We start from the raw sequence: 13,090 nt of genomic DNA on the forward strand, positions 1-13,090 counted from the left end.
GTGTCCGGTTTCCCTCTCTGGCTTTGTCTTTCACTGTCGTCAACAATACAAACTCGACACTACGATTAACGGCCATCCCATCAATCACTCAGAAACATTAAACGGAAGTCTCAGCACATACATATTGCAAGGGAAAGGTGCATAGTAGGGATACTGTAGGAAACCGTTTAAAATTTAGTCTCCAAGAGCATAGGTAAATTGTTGGCCAACAGTTCCACACGGCATTTTCTATTCTGTAGCATATGAAGTCTAAATTTCTCCCAGTTCTTTACTAACAAGATTTGCGCAATGATTTTTACGACGTAAAAGTGTCAGACTTCATCAAAGAAAAAAATTATTGACAATCGCTTACCTCACTCATTCAGCGAAGAACGTGTATTTCCACATTAGAAACCTGTAGTTGACTCCACGAATCTAAGAGGTAACATAAGCTTGCTACAGTATACCTTGACCGGCATGTTGCATCTGGAAGATGTACAAAATCTACAGCGATCATGACGACGAGCGATTTGCTTGCAGCACCGCATAGTAGCTTGTAATTAAATTACTAGAGAAAAGGGATTGGAGTTTTAGAAATAGTTCGTTAGCATAAGGGGGAAAAAATCTCATGTATGTTAGTAGACTCGGGAAAAGAGTTTCTTGATACCTGATATACATTAAGTACTGCTGCGCCGCGAATAAGTACAGGCACGGATTTGGGGAATTCTTGTAACTTTCGCGCAACTGTGGCTGGAAGGTAGTAGTTCAACTACCAATAGTCACATCGGATGGTGGCTGCATTTAGCAAACGATTCTGCAAGACAAGTATACAACGCTCGCAGGCGATGAGGTACGGCCCAGCAGGCACTGTATACCAGTGTGAAGTAATAAGGGCAGCACAGGGCACTGACGCATTGCGAAGAACCCATACATTGCAGTTACAACAGAGCCTCCATGGTGCAGAGCTGTTAGCGGTCACTGACCGAGCTGCCCTGGCGGACAACCAGAGCTGCTAAGGCTCACTGCAACGACAGCGGACAGCGGTTTCCCTTAGGCGCTCTACACCTGGTCCACGAGCTGCGCTTCAGAGAACAGTGAGCCGAGTCGCGGGCAATTGCGCAGCCAACACACGCTGCGGTCACTTAGCCGTGGCGTGAGTAGGGACGCTATGCCTTCAAGGTTGGGTGACCAGACGCTGACACAGCAGATTCCTAGGCACTGGCGGTGACCCACGCACGCACCGGGGTCATTGGAAGGCCGGCTGTGCACCTTCGATACAATAATGTCAATGACACACTTGTTGATGTTTCTCTGCACGTTTCGGAATGAGTCAGTCCTTTCTCCCAAACCATACCTCTCGGTCGTTCTGATATATAGGGTGAGTCATAACTATTGCCACCACGAATAACTCCGAAAGTATGATAGGAGCTGAAAAGTTTGTGGGACAAATGTTGCATGGGACAACGGGGGCCATAATATGACGTCGGTTTTTTGTTGCTAGGTGGGGTCGCTTCAGAAATATGAAGGTCAACTTGGTTTTTTTAAATGGGGTGCTATAGTTTGGTACTTATTTCCTGATAGCGGCTATCGAGACGGATCCAATGATGCGTAACAGTAAGGTCTTTGAAGGTCAACGAAGATCACAAAGGTGGCATGAACGTCCATTTACAGAAGGTGTTCGAAGTGATGACCATTGGTATCAATGCAGTGCTGCAATCTTCTTGTCGTGGATTGAGTGGTACTCCTTATCACATCGGCACTTATCGAAGCACATGTTCTGACAATTCTCTCTCGCATATCTTCAGGTGTAGCTGGTACGTCTTCATAAACAATGTCTTTCACGAATTCTCACAGGAAAAAATCCAGAGCCGGCAATCTGGCGAACGATCCCGCCACGACACATCTTCTCCGCATACAATCCAACGATTTGGGAATTGTCTCTCCAACTCATTTCTAGCCATCTGCGAAAAATGTGCTGGACACCCATCGTGTTGATACCAGATTCTGTTCCTTATTCCTAAAGGTATTTCTTCCAATAACAGACCTAATGCTTCTTGCAGGAATGTGGTGTACTTCCTATCACTAAGACTTCCTTCGATGAAATAGGGTCATATAATTCTGTCCTCCAGAATCCCACACCATACATCCACCGACCACGGTTTTTGGTGTGCAACTTGCCGCAGCCAACGTGGATTTTCAGTTGCCCTATAATGCATGTTACGCAAATTAACGTTTCCATGGTTCGTGAATGTAGCCTCGACAGTAAATAAAATCGAATTGATAAATGTGTCTCCCCTCGAAATCTGAAGTCGAGCACAACGGCAAAATTCAGTGCGACGCATACAATCCGTACCAGTTAATTCTGATGTGGTAAGGATGATATTTATGGAGATGCAGAACACGAACAACACTACTCTGGCTCATGCCAGATTACCTTGCAATTTGGCGTGAACTAACACAAGGATCTCGAACCACAGTGACAAGAGTACCAATTTCCGTTTCCTCGTTAGTAACTTTCCCTTGTCGGATATGTTTCCGATGTGTTAAAGATCCAGTTTTTCTCAATTTATAATACACATATTTAAATTTACGACGTGTAGGGTGAGTTTTTGTTGTTGTGGTCTTCAGTCCTGAGACTGGTTTGATGCAGCTCTCCATGCTACTCTATCCTGTGCAAGCTTCTTCATTTCCCAGTACCTAATGCAGCCTACATCCTTCTGAATCTGCTTAGTGTATTCATCTCTTGGTCTCCCTCTACGATTTTTACCCTCCGCGCTGCCCTCCAATACTAAATTGATGATCCCTCGATGTCTCAGAACATGTCCTACCAACCGATCCCTTCTTCTAGTCAAGTTGTGCCACAAGCTCCTCTTCTCCCCAGTTCTATTCAATACCTCCTCATTAGTTATGTAATCTACCCATCTAATCTTCAGCATTCTTCTGTAGCGCCACATTTCGAAAGCTTCTATTCTCTTCTTGTCTAAACTATTTATTGTCCACGTTTCACTTCCATACATGGCTACACTCTATACAAATACTTTCAGAAACGACTAGGGTGAGTACGTGGAGGATATTTTTCAGTGTATATGTCTCTAGCTCTCACTGAATTTCGTTGGCATTCTCCGTAAATGAGAAGCATATTGACCTGTTCTTCGAAGGAATAGCCTACATCATTCACATTCACTTTATTCGACGATACTAGTCTTACCGTTCCTATTAGTGTTGTATTGCGAAACCGTCGAATGCTGATTACATGGCAATGGCACGTTAGATGGATACACAGTATTGGGTGAATATTTACTATTTGCACGATATGCGAGAGAGAATTGTCAGACCATGAGCTTCGATAAGTGCCGAAATGATAAGGAATACCACTCAATCCGTGATAAGGAGATTGCAGCACTGTATTAATACCAATGTTCATCACTTTGAACACCTTCTGTAAGTGGACGTTCATGCCGCCTTTTTGACCTTCGTTGATCTTCAAAGACATTACTGTTACACATCACTGAATTCGTCTCGATAGCCGCTATAAGGAAATGAGTACCAAACTATAGATCCCATTAAAAAAAAAAAGAAATTGACCTTCATATCTCTGGCGAGACCCCACCTAGCAACAAAAAACCAACGTCACATTATGCCCCCCCCCCTTGTCCCATGCAACATTTGTCCCAAAACCTTTTAAGCTACTATCATATTTTCGGAGTTATTCTAGGTGGAAACAGATAGTGACTCACCCTGTATTACAATCCCTGAGCTGGGGTGTTGTAACAGTATAACTAGAGTGGTTATAAATAAAACGGGATCTTATACAAACTACAGATAGATTTTTCCCCTCAAACGGTCAATCTGGTCGTGAGGACATTACAATTAGCTTCAGTTTTAACAGTGACACATTAATGTCTTTAAATAACAAAATCGTTAGGTGTTGTGAGACCCCTCTGTACCTCCCTTCTTCGTTGAGAATCTTTTTTTAAAAAAAGTAATATAAAATGTCACTCGAAGTTGCTAATGACTGCTTGCAAAAGGTTTCTTATGTAATTTGAGTAATATGAAGGAAAACCAAGTTCGAAGATTATGGTGCCTACTTGATTTGATGCGAGATAGCTGCCAGTGAAAACTGCTGCATCCAATGAGAGTGTATGTGGTACTTCAACGTACAAACTCAAGTAATGGACCTCGCTAGAAGCAAAAGTCAATAACTGGGAGATTAAGTGCGCCACTGACAAATAATCATACAACACCCCAGACAACAATACTGCCATAGAAGCCGGGGTGTACTGTGTATGATACTAGACTCTTGCATGGAGTGTCGTGAGTTCAAAACTAATCTGAACTGTACACTTTTAATTTCTATATTTTGTTCGAGTACATTCTAGAAGTATCCACAAATGTCAAGTATCATTGTACGGGAATGTTCTGTAACTGCATATATACCGTATGCGTTCTGGCCGGAGGCAGTTCGCTCCGCGCTGTTGTATGTGCAAGTGCTGAATAAACCTTCGTTAAGTGAAGGTAGTGTTCGTCATTCATCTAATTACACCTTCTTCTACGTGATATTATTCTGGTGAAGACGCTGGGTATTGGAACTTCTGATAGCGCACATTATCGACGTATAGTGGCTCCCATCAGGCCACGACATAGCCGCTGTTTACGTGGCGTGAAACCCGAGTTCGAGCCATATTCAACAGATCGCAGTCTATCGAAGACAGAAGAAGAATAGGACGTTACGATGACAGCAACTGTGTGCCACCACATGAGACAATCTTCCGGGTTCTTTGGTGACGATGAAAAGGATCCAAACAAGTGGCTGAAGGTATATGAGCGTATAGCCAAACTTAAATGGGATGGCACCGTTTGTTTGGCTAACGTATTTTTCTACTTGGAGGGCACTGCCAAGCTATTGTATTAGAACAACGATGAGAAGTTCACAAGCAGGGAAGTATTCCAGGTGGAATTGCGCAAGTATATCGGTTACACATAACGACAGAAGTGCAAGGCTGAAGATAAATTAAAGTGCAGGGCACAGCGTCCAGAAGAAACTACAGCATCCTACTTTCAAGACGTCTCGCAGCTGTGTAAAATAGTGGATCCTAGAATGAAGGAGGAAGATAAGGTTGCACATCTCATTAAGGGTGTTGCTGAGAACATGTATCAAGCCCTACTCCTGAAGGAGGTTTCGACAGCAGACGACTACATAAAATGGTGCCAGTGTACCGAGACAATGCATCACGGAACAATTACACGCAAGAAGTTTGAACGGCTTCCAAACGTCGTATCGATGTCTGTAATGGAGGAAGCAACTGATTTACAAGTGTTCTTCGTCAGATAGTGAGAGAGAAAGTTCAGAAGGCATTTTGATTGCACGGCGAGCAAGAAACCGAGACACTTCAAGAGGTCATAAGGGAGGTAAGTGAAAAGACATTGAACCCAAACTCTCGTCCTTCATTTCCCTTTAAAACGGTGAAAATGTAGAGACCCAGACGGAGCTACGTTCCTACAGTGTCGCATGAGGAACCTGTTTGGACACCAAGGAAGACTGACCTCTGGAGGACCCAGGATAACCAACCAGTATGTTTCCACTGCGGACGACCGGGACGTGTGGTGCGCTATTGGCCAGAAAGGCGGCGGACATTTGATGACGCCCGCGCCAGAAGATAGCAGACCGATCTTAGCCGACGCCAATTCCGGGACGACGAAGATGAACAAGAAGATGTGGGTGCAGGACGACGTAGGTCACTATCGCCGCAAGGTAGCCGCTGGAGAGGACGTTCCCCAACACGCCGATCAATGTCTCCATCGCCGTTTAAAAGCTCCAACCGATCACCTAGCCGCCGCGACCTGGAAAACTAAAGGGTGCGACCTTCCTTGGAGGTGAGGCCGCCGAAGAGAAAAAATCCTCTCTCGTCGATCACTACAACAATGATAGGAAACTACGTCGATATCCTCATGGATGGCCGACCAGCCCAAGCTCTTGTGGATTCTGAAGCATCATATTCAGTCATTTCGGAGAAGTACCGTCGCCAGTTCAGAAAACCGTATTCGTCGACAAGAAAACATCTCTGCTGAAGGTGGCTAATGGGAAATACGTATATCCTACAGGAAGATGTACCATTCGTGTGGGTATAAGTGGCCAAACACAGCCCTTAGAATTCATCGTCTCACAAGAGTATAGTCATGACGTCATTCTCGGATGGGACTTTTTAAAAGCTTCTCAGGCAGTTGTAGATTGTGGTCGCTCGAAGATTATGCTAGACGAGATGAGATACCGTGGACAGGAAGATGCGCATCCGAGTGTGTGGAGACTATGTGTGCTGGATGAAGTGATCATTCCTGCAGTCAGCGCTAGAAAGGTAATTGTTATGTGTCATGCCATGCATCAACCCATGGATCTTATATTGGAATGTAAGAGAAACATACCAGTGAAGACTAACCTGGTCATCCAAGCCTCTGTCGTCTCATTTAAAAACGGATTCGGTGAATTGTGGATAGTTAACTGTCGCCGAGAACCGCAAATCCTTCCAAGATGCATGTGCGAGACCACCAACCAATAAGCCAGAGAGCGTACCGTGTGTTAGCAACGGCACGTCGAATAATTCGCGACGAGGTAGAGAAAATGATGAAGAATGACATCATTCAGCCTTCGCAGAGCCCATGGTCATCACCAGTGGTCTTCGTCAGGAAGAAGGATGGCAGTTGGCGCTTTTGTGTTGATTACAGGAAGCTTAATAAGATAACTAAAAAGGACGTTTACCCCCTTCCACGAATTGACGATACACTAGATTGTCTGAAGAGGGCTAAGTTTTTCTCAACCATGGACATATACTCGGGATACTGGCAAATCGAAGTAGATGAGGCTGATAGTGGGAAAACTGCATTCATCACCTCTGAGGGCCTGCATGAGTTTAAGATAATGCCTTTTGGTTTGCGTAATGCACCAGCAACTTTTGAACGGATGATGGATAATCTTCTAAGACACCTGAGGTGGAAGATGTGTCTTTGTAACTTAGATGACATTATAGTGTTCTCAGAGACATTTGATGAACATATAAAAAGACTGATGGTCGTTCTTAAGTGTTTCCAACAAGGCGGACTGAAGCTTAACCCAAGAAAGTGTCTCTTTGGAGAGAAAGGAATCAAAATACTTGGACACCTTGTGTCAAACGAAGATGTGCCACCAGACCCAAAAAAGGTGAGATCTATAACGGAATTTCCTATTCCTAAAAGTATTAGATATATGAGAAGCTTCCTCGGATTATGTTCTCATTACCATCGTTTTATAAAAGACTTTTGTATCAAAACCAGAGCACTCCAAGAGTTGTTAAAAGCCGATGCTTAATTTATCTGGGATGTTGCTCAACAAGATTCGTTCGATGTGCTACGAAAAGCTCTGACGACTGACCCTGTACTCGGTCAGTATGATGAGAGAGCACCTACAGAACTACACACAAATGCCGGTGGGTATGGGATCGGTGCTGTTCTGGTGCAAATTTCGGATGGAAAAGAGAAGGTTATAGCCTATGCTTCTAGGACACTTACAAAAGACGATAGAAATAACTCAACTACAGAAAGAGAATGTCTTGCTGTGATCTGGACCATGTGCAGATTTCGACAGTATCTCTATGGAAGGCCATTCACAGCTGTTACAGACCATCATTCACTTTGTTGGTTGACAGGTCTTAAGGATCCAAGAGGACGACTCGCCAGGTGGGCACTACGTCTTCAAGAGTATTTCATTACCATAGTGTACAAAAGTGGAAGAAAACACCAAGATACTGACTGTCTCTCAAGAAACCCTGTGCAAGACCATCAGGAATTTGATGAAGATAGTGACTGTCTCGCTGCGCTCCAGGATTTCTCTGCTGAACAGAAGAAGGATTCCAAGATATCTCAAATTATGGTTGCCTTAAATCGCTCAGAGGATGTGAAAGGACAATTTAAGATAGTTAATGGATTACTTTGCAAGTAAAACTTTGATCCATTTGGAAAGCGATGGCTACCAGCGCTTAGATGTTCTACAGAAATTCCATGGCATCAGAGGCCGGACATTTAGGATTTATTACGACATACGATAGGATCCGCAAGAGATTTTTCTGGCCAGGTTTATTTAGGAGTGTCCGTCACTATGTGTTGCACTGTCGAGAGTGCCAGAGGAGAAAGGCACTTGATCAGAAAGCACCTGGCCGACTCATACCAATTCCACCAGCCGAAACGCCTTTCCAGCGTGTTGGGATTGTCCTCCTTGGACGATTTCCAACGTCTGCTAGTGGCAATAGATGGATTATTGTTTGCACTGATTATCTGATACGCTATGCCATTACAAAAGCCGTGAAAACAGATGAAGCATCCGAGGTAGCCAAATTCATCGTGGAAGACATTGTATTAAAACACGGTGCCCCAAGTTCGTCAATTACGGATCTAGGGAAAGTTTTTCAATCGAATATTGTGACAGAGATAAACTGTCGGTGCAACATTACTCATCACATGACGACTGCCTACCATCCGAAAACTAACGGGCTTACTGAAGGCCTTAATAAGACCATAGCGACATGCTATCAATGTTCGTCCGTGTTGAGCAGAGCAACTGGGATGAGGTGCTACCTTTCGTGACGTTTGCCTACAACACCACCGAACAAGACACCACAGGATTTACGCCATTTTTCCTGCTGCATGAGCGTGAGGCGACTACGACGATGGAGACAGTGTTTCCGTTACATCCTGATGACGACTACATCGGCCAGGTGTTAACCAGAGCTGAGGAAGCTCGGCAGGCAGCTCGACTCCGCACGCTGTTGGCTCAAGAAAACGATCGCTGAAGGTATGACGCGAGCCACCGCCCTGTTGTCTACCAGCCTGGTGACCTCGTCTGGATCTTCACTGCTGTTCGGAAGGTTGGTCTCTCTGAGGTGCTCCTCCGGCTCTACTTTGGACCTTATAAGGCTGTAAAACAGTTGTCTAATGTTACTTATGAAGTTGAATATTTCGACCCCGACACAAGACGACGAAAGATCAGAGATACGGTCTACGTCCTTCGAATGAAGCCCTTTAAGGATGCTGCAACCCAGGGTAAATTCGAAGCTCCAGTGACACGCAGCAAGCGGAAGGGTGACGAAGGGGGCAGCGGCAAAGGAAATTCTAAGAAGATCACCGTCAGGGCGAACATCAGTCATCGGGATTCGGAGTACGCAGGACCAATGATTCGTTCCCGGACTAGGACGACGTAACACCAAGACACTGTTCTCTTAAGAACGGAGAAACGTTGCAGAAGCCGTGATGTAGTAGTTGTGATACTAGACCGTTGCGTGGAGGGTCGTGAGTTCAAAACCCACCTGAAACGTATAATTTTAATTTCTATATTCGGTTCGAGTACATTCTAGAAGTAGCCACAAATGCAAGTATCATTGTACTGGAATGAAGGCGTTCACCACAACACTCCTTGAGCAACCGACAAGTCGTGCAGTTTCCGAAATGCTCGTGCCAATACTCCAAGCCGTCTCAATCCGCCCTCGATCAAACTCAGATAGATTGCGGGAAGAGTGCACGCTCACTGATATTACATGCATTCTGAGTGTGTCTGCCTAGCAGTCAGTCCTTGCCAGGTGAGGCTTGTATTTCGTGGACGGGTTTATATAGGTAGTAGGTCGGTGGTCATAATATTCTTGCTGACCAGTGTATTGTAGCGTCTACCACAGCGAGAATGTACACGCTTAACATCATCAAATATTCAGTCAACACTTAGTGCACCTGTACCAGCTGAATACATTGAACAGGATCCTTACGGTACATCAGATAGTAGACGGCATATACATATTGCGAAGAGCATGTCTGATAAAATCAAGAAACTTTTCCGATAAGATAAATGTCCATGTCCCAGTAAGTTTTGCCAGTTATATCTCAGCCTGCTGTCGTAATACGACTACTCCGTGTGAATCCCTACTCGTTATTATTTTACCAAGTACATTCAAGTGGAATGTCGAATTGCGGAACATTCACTTGGGCATTCATGGGTCCAATGGAGCTCATGCAAGGCTCCATGGTGGCCAAGGAGTATTGTACAGTGGTTGCAGGTCACGTATACCCCTTCATGACGATCATGTTTCCTGTCAGCAACGGCATTTTTCAACAATCTAAAGCGCCTTGTCACAAGGCCTGGAGTCTGACGCAGTGGTCCAGGGAACACAGTGGCGGTTCCAGTTGTTGTGCTCGCCCCCCAACACGCCAGAGTCTGAACCTGATCGAACTAATGTGGGATACGATTGATAGTGGTGTCAGAGCTCATGGGCTTCCTCCCCGGAACTTACGGCTATTAGTTGACTTGTGTGTGCAGATGTGGTGCCAACTTCCTCCAACAACCTACCAAGGCCTCATTGCTCCCATGCCATGACGCATTGCCGCTGTTATCCGTGAAAAATGTGGGCATAGCCAGCCATTAGGCAGCCATTAGGTAGGTGGTCATAGTGTTCTGGCTTTTCGGTGTACGTTGGCAATATTTCCACTGTCAGCGATTTACGGGATCGCTACCAGGAGGAGTGTTGATCTATGGGGCAGCAAGAAGGAAATCGATAGTGAAAGTACGGAGTGGGTCGAGGCGAACAGTTTGACGGCCTTTCTCGTAAACATACGTCCGCGGCTGGCTTGGCCTGTGCCCTTAAGTTTATACACTAAAAGATTGAATATCTGACGTCTGTATCCTGCTGGGCTTGTACGGTGGAAGAGTGTGCATTTGTGATGAGCCTGGACAGCGCTTGCTCTTTGCGCTAAAAGGTGGTGTCATATTTGCTGAGCTCCACCTTGGATGTCAGTGAGCTGTATTGTGTCCACCGACAGACTGTATTCGTGTACTAAAGCACACAAAATGCTTCTTCGGGCGCTGCCGTTTCTGCTTGCTATTTTCTGAATCCGAGCTGCACTCACATTATTATTTTTCAGTTACTGAGATGTGTACTGATATTTACGTTGGCCAGCAGCTGTAGTAAAAGGAAGAAGTATGAAACTGCCTTGATGTTAAGAACAGTGATTACTAACCACTAGTTACAGTCTGTCGCAATTTCGATACCCTCTACATTTATTACTTGAAAAAATCGATGTACTGGATGCATGCCACATTTGGAGAGTGACGCCGGTGCCACAGGCAGTGATAAGGGAGTCTAACGTTGTGTATGCCTTATACCATCATGAATGTGCTGCAACTGTTATAATACCATTTTCTAATGTTATTTGCCTCCCCCCCTCCCCCCATGAACCATGGACCTTGCCGTTGGTGGGGAGGCTTGCGTGCCTCAATGATGCAGATAGCCGTACCGTAGGTGCAACCACAACGGAGGGGTATCTGTTGAGAGGCCAGACAAACGTGTGGTTTCTGAAGAGGCGCAGCAGCTTTTTCAGTAGTTGCAGAGGCAACAGTCTGGATGATTGACTGACCTGGCCTTGTAACACTAACCAAAACGGCCTTGCTGTGCTGGTACTGCGAACGGCTGAAAGCAAGGGGAAACTACAGCCGTAATTTTTCCCGAGGGCATGCAGCTTTACTGTATGGTTAAATGACGATGGCGTCCTCTTGGGTACAATATTCTGGAGGTAAAATAGTCCCCCATTCGGATCTCCGGGCGGGGACTACTCAAGAGGACGTCGTTATCAGCAGAAAGAAAACTGGCGTTCTACGGATCGGAGCATGGAATGTCAGATCCCTTAATCGGGCAGGTAGGTTAGAAAATTTAAAAAGGGAAATGGATAGGTTAAAGTTAGATATAGTGGGAATTAGTGAAGTTCGGTGGTAGAAGGAACAAGACTTTTGGTCAGGTGAATACAGGGTTATAAATACAAAATCAAATAGGGGTAATGCAAAATGGTTCAAATGGCTCTGAGCACTATGGGACTTAACAGCTGTGGTCATCAGTCCCCTAGAACTTAGAACTACTTCAACCTAACTAACCTAAGGACATCACACACATCCATGCCCGAGGCAGGATTCGAACCTGCGACCGTACCAATCGCGCGGTTCCGGACTGAGCGCCTAGAACCGCTAGACCACCGCGGCCGGCGGGGTAATGCAGGAGTAGGTTTAATAATGAATAAAAAATAGGAGTGCGGGTAAGCTACTACAAACAGCATAGTGAACGCATTATTGTGGCCAAGATAGACACAAAGCCCACGTCTACTACAGTAGTACAAGTTTATATGCCAACTAGCTCTGCAGATGATGAAGAACTTGATGACATGTATGATGAGATAAAAGAAATTATTCAGGTAGTGAAGGGAGACGAAAATTTAATAGTCATGGGTGACTGGAATTCGACAGTAGGGAAAGGAAGAGAAGGAAACGAAGTAGGTGAATATGGACTGGGGCTAAGAAATGCAAGAGGAAGCCGCCTGGTAGAATTTTGCACAGAGCATAACTTAATCATAGCTAACACTTGGTTCAAGAATCATGAAAGAAGGTTGTATACATGGAAGAACCCTGACGATACTAGAAGGTTTCAGATAGATTACATAATGGTAAGACAGAGATTTAGGAACCAGGTTTTAAATTGTAAGACATTTCCAGGGGCAGATGTAGACTCTGACCACAATCTATTGGTTATGAACTGTCGATTACAACTGAAGAAACTGCAAAAAGGTGGGAATTTAAGGAGATGGGACCTGGATAAACTGAAAGAACCAGAGGTTGTACAAAGTTTCAGGGAGAGCGTAAGGGAACAATTGACAGGAATGGCGGGAAGAAATACAGTAGAAGAAGAATGGGTAGCTTTGAGGAATGAAATAGTGAAGGGAGCAGAGGATCAAGTAGGTAAAAAGACGAGGGCTAGTAGAAATCCTTGGGTAACAGAAGAGATATTGAATTTAATTGATGAAAGGAGAAAATACAAAAATGCAGTAAGTGAAGCAGGCAGAAAGGAATACAAACGTCTCAAAAATGAGATCGACAGGAAGTGCAAAATGGCTAAGCAGGGAGGACAAATGTAAGGATGTAGAGGCTTATCTCACGAGGGGTAAGATAGATACTGCCTACAGGAAAATTAAAGAGACCTTTGGAGAAAAGAGAACCACTTGTATGAATATCAAGAGCTCAGATAGAAACCCAGTTCTAAGCAAAGAAGGGAAAGCAGAAAGG

The 13,090-nt window shown here is 44.8% G+C and overlaps 1 protein-coding gene across 1 annotated transcript in view; it reads right to left on the reverse strand.

The window, feature by feature from the left end:
- The window catches only part of LOC126469535 (uncharacterized proline-rich protein-like), a 120,788-nt gene that overhangs the window by 63,543 nt on the left and 44,155 nt on the right, over positions 1-13,090 (reverse strand). The gene's annotated exons all lie outside the window — the stretch shown is intronic.

The sequence above is a fragment of the Schistocerca serialis genome, chromosome 3, assembly GCF_023864345.2.
Source record: "Schistocerca serialis cubense isolate TAMUIC-IGC-003099 chromosome 3, iqSchSeri2.2, whole genome shotgun sequence".
Lineage (NCBI taxonomy): Eukaryota > Metazoa > Arthropoda > Insecta > Orthoptera > Acrididae > Schistocerca > Schistocerca serialis.